At 43.8% G+C, this 8076-nt stretch overlaps 1 long non-coding RNA gene across 1 annotated transcript; it reads right to left on the minus strand.

The window, feature by feature from the left end:
• Positions 1 to 2737: 2737 nt before the first annotated feature.
• LOC120409688 lies at positions 2738 to 8076 on the minus strand. The gene is made up of 3 exons (XR_005601434.1): positions 7536 to 8076; positions 5698 to 5909; positions 2738 to 4751 (listed from the first exon to the last, which is right to left on the minus strand). It is a non-coding gene; the product is annotated as an uncharacterized LOC120409688 (long non-coding RNA).

Below are 8076 nucleotides of genomic sequence, written 5' to 3' on the forward strand. Positions count from 1 at the left end.
ACCGTGGTACCTGGTAGAGCAAGAAAGCAGCTGGAAACAGACCCACAGACAGAGAGCCACCAGCCCAGTCTTACAGAGAGAGGAGCAAGAGATGTACTAATGGGACTACATCCTTCCTTTTCTCCTTGCTGAACTGTCCCAGCACATGCCACGGTTTCATAGAGCTTAAATCAGCACTGGTTTGGGGACACACTGCTGAGAAGGTGGATAGATAAAACGCTCAGACGACATTTGTCAACTAGAGCCTGCCCTGGAAACTCTCAGGTTTCCCTCAGTGGTGAATACAGCCTTTTGTGCACTGATGCAAATCAGAGCAGACTCTGGAAGCAGTAGGGGAGATGTTTAAGGCCAGCAAGGAGCTAGAAGTTCATAGATGAACCATGCTCCCCTGCTTTAATAGGGAGTGAACTGAGGGCATAGCTTAACCTTGCAGTGTTTGGGCTGTGACTTTTACTTATGTACAGATGTTTTGGCTCGCAGGAAAAGCAGGAACATCTGTAAGAAACATAAGAAGTAAGGTTGTAGCATTTCTTCACAGTATAAGCAGCTGCTAGCTGCCCAGCCCACTACTATGTCAGAAAAAGAACCTTTGATATATTATTTTCAGTATCCTAGGAAAGTATGTTTTGAATGAAGGTCTTTCAACTTTACATGGTGAGTCTTCATACTGACTACTATAGCAAAAGCATTCCTTGAAAACATGGATGTGAATTTCCTCAGAGTTGGAACAGAATCAGTTCACCTAGTTTTGAGACAGCAGGAAGACAGAGGGAAGGAGCAGTATCATAGACTCGCTGCTGAGCCAGACCACATCTTTCATATTTTTTCCTCAGGTAAATGAAAAGTCACAGAAAACTCTTACTTAAGAGTCAGGAATGGAGCTCAGGTTGGCTCAATAGTCACCAGAGAAAGTGTTTATCCATCCATCTGATGTCAGATTCTCTTTCAGCCTGTTGGAAGGATCTGAAAGCCAACTCACTGTGGTGAATTGAGCCCTATGAACAACAGCTGTTCTGGTCAGCATTTCTTGATGGTTTTCTGTTCCACACAGTCAAACTTACTTGAAGAGCCAGTTCTGTATCAGTTGCTGGTAGGGGGCACAGTTTTAACTAGAGGGTCAAAAAGGAGACAGGATGCCTCTGACAGAGTAGTTACGAACCAGCATGGAGTTTGGTTTTCTCTAGATTGAGTTTTGTAGTCAGCAGAGTGACAACAGCATATCTCTAACTGGGTTACTGAGCTGTTGCAGTCAAACATATCCCTTAAGTACCTGCTTCATTTCTGACTTCTATTTGACATCTAGCAGCATGAGTGAATTCAGACTAGTTTTTCTTTAAGAGGATGGGTATTGTGTGACATTCCTTAGATCACACAAGACAAGCTGCTTTCACCACCATCAACCATTCCCATGTGGTCCTATCTCTGAAAAAATATCCATGGTTAGGAGTTGTCAGACCATGTCCCTTGCCTGTGCAAGTGCCACACACAGCTCGATCCCAGCTGAAATCTGCACATGCTTGTGATGCAGGATGGAAGTAAAGACCAAAGGAACTGTTCCAAAGCACGATTTTCAATATTCATTGGGGCAATCATTTACAGTTTATTAGTGCTTTGTGGCTCCTCTGTAAAGTGCCTAATGTCAAAAAGGTTCTAACAGTTTCAAGAGAAAGATCTGTCTAGTTATAACCTCTAAAAGCACATTCATGTCTCAGATGTTTTGAATCACAGACTTGCAAAGGTCTAGGTTTTCCAAAGCTTATGGTTAGACTACATGAAAATGTGGATCACTGTACAAATTGTACAATAAATGCTCTTTTTTTCCCTGTCATTTAAAAACACTTTAAAAGGAAATATTTTTTTGAAAGTCTTCACAGTGCATTATATGAAATCTGATTGGGGACTTCTGTAGTTTATTTGTAGTGTTGACCAGAAATACAATTTTATGATCTGGGTTCTTAGCATATGCTGCACCAGTTTCCCTCCACATGCCTATATATTTTTTATTTTTCTTTTAGCCAATACAAGTCAAGTTGGACAAAGCTGTAAGACTTCAGAGTGCATAGTTTATATGCTAGTCCATATTTTCTGTGAGGCTTCTCCTTGCTTGCAGGCACAGAACGAGCTAAGCTTACCCCCTCTTTTGGTTTCATCATGCACTAAATTAACTGCTGCACAGCCCCACATACATATGTGACACAATATATTCCATTCATTTTATTTCTCCAGCCTGACCTTATGTGCTGGCAGCCCTGGCTGCTAAAGAAGTTAAGCTGCAAGTGGTTTAGCAGTGGAAGACCTGCAAACTGGGTGATTTGTTCCTTGCTGAAATGCAGAAGGTTTAAAAAAAAATGAATCTATTAATGTTGTTATCTTCAGCAGCTGCCAGTGTTGCCAAGACAGGTGAAAGCTTTTCCCTCAGTAATATCCTACTCAATGATCCACCTGACAGAAGAAATAGCAACCTAAAGAAATTCTTAGGCTAATTGTTTTAACAGGCCTTATTCAAGAAATAGGACAAAAGGGATCAGAAAAGTCAAAACAAGTGTTCTTGCTCTGTTTGTATACCATTTACATATTGTGCCCACTGCCCTGGGGTAGAATGTCATTTCTATGAACAGAAGTCTGTATTTAGGATATAATGTCAGTCTTGCTTGAGTCGGAGCATGCTTGCCTAAAGTGCAGGATTTTAAAAGAAAAAAAAACTTTTTATTTTTGTAAAGTTATAGAAGATATTTTTCTTCTCAACTATGTTCCAGATGAAACTGCTGGGGAAGTTTAAGCACTTGTTAAACTATTGATTGAAATAAAAAAAGCCTAACTGAAAAATTAAGGATTTCTTTGTCTTCATGTTAGAAAGTCAACAGAACAGAAAACTAAGTGTAAAAAAAAAATGTTGGGTGTCTTGGAAAGAAACAGCCATAAACCTGACTGTTGAGTAACTTATGCACAGCAAAGCTCATTTTTTACTACATACACAAGAGAACATCTTTTGTTTCAGAACACATTTGTCGCTACAAACAGCTCTGAGGGACACAGATATGGGATTTGGGGTTCACAGCACATCTTCAGGTTTTCTGAATAAAATCATGGCTGGAGATGCCCAGTGAGTAATGACGGTGTTCGCTTGCAAGGAGAGTGTGGTCAGAGCAGCTGTGTCAGGACAAAGGGTATGGTTCAACAGAAAACAAGTATTTTTCATAAGTGAGATGTAGGCAAACAAACCAGTATTGCTGCTCTGCTATTGCATCCCAGTTGCTTTAAGGGCTACAGCCTGGGGCAAGGAGCAGGGAGGGATTAGAAAGGACACTTCTTAAAAAGAAAGAAAAACCTGAAACAAACTGTGTAGAGAAAGCAAGACACAGGATAACAAAAGTATCTTTGCTCAGTGCTCTGCCATTTCACTCCTGCTTCACTCACAGAAAGAGGTGAAATGCAGTCATTGAGCCTTCCATCTCCACCATCAAAAGCTTTGGAGTTGACCAGTTCCTGAATTTTCCTAGTGACTCAGGAGATCCCTGAAAGATGAGTTCTGTTTTCAGGAAGTATGCCCTAAATTACAAGGTACTCCAAGAGCAGTAGCCACAGCCTGTGAAGCAGCCTCCCTTCCTCACAAAGCGGTGAGAATGGATGAGTTCAGGCAATTTATTGCAAAATTCTGCAAGATTCTACTTGGCATAATTTACTCAGTCCTGACCCAACAGGGAAGGACAGGTAATAAAAACCAGCACCACTCATTCTGGTTCATTCAGTTCATTAATTTTCTGTACCTTTTCCACTTTCTATAAGTATTTTTGTCCTTTCAGTCTTCTCCTCTAGTGCAATCACTTTGGATTTTTTTCACTGCCATTTGCTACCAGCAATAAATAATAATAAGGAGCTCCACTTTTGAATCAGGCAGAGACAAACACAGCTTTGAGGAATCATACCATGGGTGCCCTTAATAGCCAAGACAGAAGTGCTATTGGCCTGAGCAATTATTTATCAGACACCCTCTGATCATCCACCTTCTTCACAAGTCTGTTCCAGGGTATAGGACCAGTCTGTGGGATGGATTCTAGCTAAGGTAGTACCAAGGCCTGAGGACAGAAATTAATTCCTGCGTGTCATCCAGTAATGGGAACTGCCCATGATCACCACCTCAAAGCAGGCAGACATCCTTTCCCATGGGAACCGCAGTGCTCCTTGTCTGCTGCGATTTTCAAGACAGTCTGTTGGAGAATGAGAAAGCAAGCTGCACAGAGTAGTGCTGTCTTCAAATAAATAAATCAAAAAAGCTGGGAGGAAAAAAGTTTACACTTGGAGATGTTGGGCATTAGATCTCCTAGATTAACACATAGTAAAAAAAAGAAAACAGGATCAGACCTATATCCTTCCATCCAAAGGACAGATGCTTGCTGGACAAACACATGCATTATGAATTTCTTTAAATAACTTCCCAGCTACTGGGCCACTTTGCTCTTAGCACCAAGCAAAGACCAAAAAAAAAAAAAATCTACATTATTTATGGGCATCAGATTTATTAACTGCCCGATATGAGACCCCACCTGCATCTGGAGTGCTGCATCCAGCACTGGAGTCCTCAGCACATGAAAGACATGGACTTGTTAGAGCAGGTCCAGATGAGAGCCATGAAGATGATTGGAGGGCTGGAGCACTTGTGCTATGAGGAAAGGCTGAGAGATTTGGCACTGTTGACTTCAGAGGAGACTCCAGGGACACTTCATTACTGCCTTTCAATACCTAAAAGAGGTCTGTAAGAAAGATGGGGACACACTGTTTAGCAAGACCTGCTGCAATAGGACAAGGGGCAATGGCTTTAAACTGAAGGATGGTCGATTTAGATTGGATATTAGGAAGAAATTCTTTACTGTGAAGGTGGTGAGGCAGTGGAACAGGTTGCCCAGAGAAGCTGTGGATGCTCCGTTCCTGCAGGTGTTCAAGGCCGGGTTGGATGGGGCTTTGAGCAACCTGGAAGCAGATGATCTTCAAGGTCCCTTCCAAACCAAGCCATTCTAAGATTCTCTAAGGGATTGCTGGAAACAACCGCATCTTCCAGCAAACACTACAAACAATAGTTTCAACACTACAAACAAGAGACACCCAAGCCCCCAGACACTCCGCCGCTGTCCGGGAGGCGGGAGCGGGAGGAGGCCCGGCCCGGGCTGTCCGGGAGGCGGGAGCGGGGCACGGAGGAGGCCCGGCCCGGGCTGTCCGGGAGGAGGGAGCGGGGCACGAAGGAGGCCCGGCCCGGGCTGTCCGGGAGGCGGGAGCGGGACACGGAGGAGGCCCGGCCCGGGCTGTCCGGGAGGCGGGAGCGGGCCCTGGATCCGCCCGGAGCGGCGCGGGCCGGGGGCACAGCGCCATCTCGCGGCGGGAGCCTGCGGAACGCCGGCTCCCCTCACAGCGTCCCCCCCGCCAAAATCCAGCGGGAACATAGCGAGGGGAGAGGGGAGGAGGGGGCCCAAACCCTGCCAAGCCGTGAGGCTCTCTCCCCTTTATCGAACACAAGCAGCAAAAAAAAAAAAAAAAAAAAAAAAAAAAACCAACTTGAATGAGTAACGAAGCCAGCTTCTCTACGGAGACCATGGTTTTAGCGTACAGAAAAAAAACCCTCCATCTTTTCAAGACACTTCACAAGTCTTTCCCGAGGGTCAAACTAACACTACAATTTCATTCCACACGATGCTCTCTCCTTACCAGAGCGGCGCACCATCCGTGAGAGCAGTAGCCATAAAAGATCAGGAATTACACTCAGACTAATGTGGAGTTATGCTTTCAAAAGCTTGGAAATGCCAAAACGCAGCTTTGCTCCTGCAGCCTTCATTGAAGCTCCTCCTGTGTGCCCAGTGCCATATGATCAGGGCAGAAGTTGTTGTACCTATGCACTAAACGATTCACTTCTCCACACTCTGCAAGGAATACAGGGGAAATGATTACATGATCTAAGATATACCAACCAGTTCTGCATTTATGCATTTTCCATAGAAGGAAAACACTGTTACTAAACTGCCAGCCGTGCCTCAACATATGACCATCTGTCCATGTTCCAAATCTGTCCAGAAACGTATATATAGGTAGCAACTGAAAATTGTAATTATATATATATATATATATATATATAGCTAATATGAAAGTACTTCATCCAGGGAATTACCAAAATTTTTCATGAGGAGTATCGCATACTCAACTAAAACTAAGAGCTACATAAACTCTCAGATATACTAAATATGGGGGGGGAGGGGGGAGGGAATTACTGAATTTTGACAGATACACTATAATTTCAAATTTTACATTATTATTGTCTCACCCTGTTATAAAAGCAAGTGCTTTAGTTTCCATTACTCTAACTAGGATTAGGAGATAACTATCCATGTAGAGTGACACAGAAAGGAACATACAGGACTTAGGGGCCATCAGGCATGAGACTGGGAAGGATCTCCTGTAAAAGTAAAAAATCTATTTTTAAATTTCTTAAATATAAAATTGCTTTTGCATTTACAGCAGAGACCTGTGCACTTCACAAAAGCAGTAGCAATAGCTCCTGAATGTTGGAAATTTGCCTTGTGTGAGCCTTCTCCTGCTTAAGCCCCATGTTTCTCTTTGAAGCTCTCAAATTAACAGTTTCAGAGGCTCAGAGTGCATTTCAGAGGGGTTTGGGATGAGATGGCTCCAATTTGGCAAGAAGAAAGGAAGTGTTTTGCACGCAGCTACCCTCAAAATCAGCAATTTTAAAGTAACTCAAAAATTAGGAGCAGCTGAAGGAAGAAAATGGTTTAGAGGCAACTGAAGCAATTACAAATGTATGATACAATGCCAAGTCCTCTCAAAAGCCAGTCTGCTGTAACCACCGCCCACATACAGGCATCCCAGAAAGATTGGTGTTCACGACTCAGATGTAAATATGAACATACACAGACACAGAATGGTTTTGCATAGCCCCCTTGTCATGCTTGCCCACAGGGCAGCTAATGCTGGTGTGGCTCACCTAATGTGCCCCACTGGGTGTGCAGAGCACCCAGAGGACTCTGGTCACACACTGCTGTTCCCTGCTGCTCCCCCTGAGCAGTAGCCAAGGAAATCAGGAGGCCCCTTCCATACACTACTGGTTTACTTTTGATTAGCTGCTTCATTCCTAAGCCTCTACTGCCACAAATGCAACCTCTACACACCTCACAAAATGGATTTAGAAACCCACGATTTATAAAAAACACCACTGGTCTTACAAGAAGCTTTGAGCACGATTTTGGCTACTCTGAACAGCAGACTCCTCCCATCTGTTTGCAATAATTGAACCATTAGTGTTTCTGAAGGGCCTGAGCAGAGCAGATCAGAGAAGTGAGGATGCACAACATGCAGGATAATACTTTCTTCCAATTTTTAGCATTTTTCACCCCATTTCTTAGCAGGTTTCTTGCATCACCCATTCCCACTCCCTGGTAGATTAGTCTCACCTCCACACCCCCTCCATGAGCTTACTCTGGCGACAGCTCTTGTCCCCACTGTGCCTGCCAACCTGCTCCCTTGTAGCCGCTCACCTCTCATCCCATTGCTGACAAGAGCGAGGCCACCACCGGCAGCTGCCGGGGTGGTTGATCTATGCCCATGCTCACAGCTTGGCAAGGATGCCAGCATTAACTGGTCCAACAGCAGCAAGAAGAACAGGTACTTTTCCAGCTTGCCACGCAGGCTTGCCCAGGCTGGGAGACTCAATTTAAATGTCTTTCATCTGAGCTCTAATTTTCCTTTAATTGGAGGTATCAAATGCGTATCTTATCAAATGTGGCTTGAACTAGATTTCAAATTCACACAGGGAACAGCAGCATAAAAATGCTTACACACAAATCACATAAATCCTGTCTTTTTGTCTCTTTTAAGTCAGGTTTTTCCACAAATATGCTGACCTTCCTTTGCCATTGTAACCTGGTTCCTGTGGAGGCAGGATGAAGAGATTATTTCACCTAATCAGGAAGGCAATCTGTTCTCATTTTCTTGAAGCTGGGATGTGAAATGAGAGGCCCAAGGGCTAAAGTATTTCAAGGTATTCGGTGCAGTCTGAAAGCACTGCAATGAAGCTGA

Source organism: Corvus cornix, chromosome 2, assembly GCF_000738735.6.
Source record: "Corvus cornix cornix isolate S_Up_H32 chromosome 2, ASM73873v5, whole genome shotgun sequence".
NCBI lineage: Eukaryota > Metazoa > Chordata > Aves > Passeriformes > Corvidae > Corvus > Corvus cornix.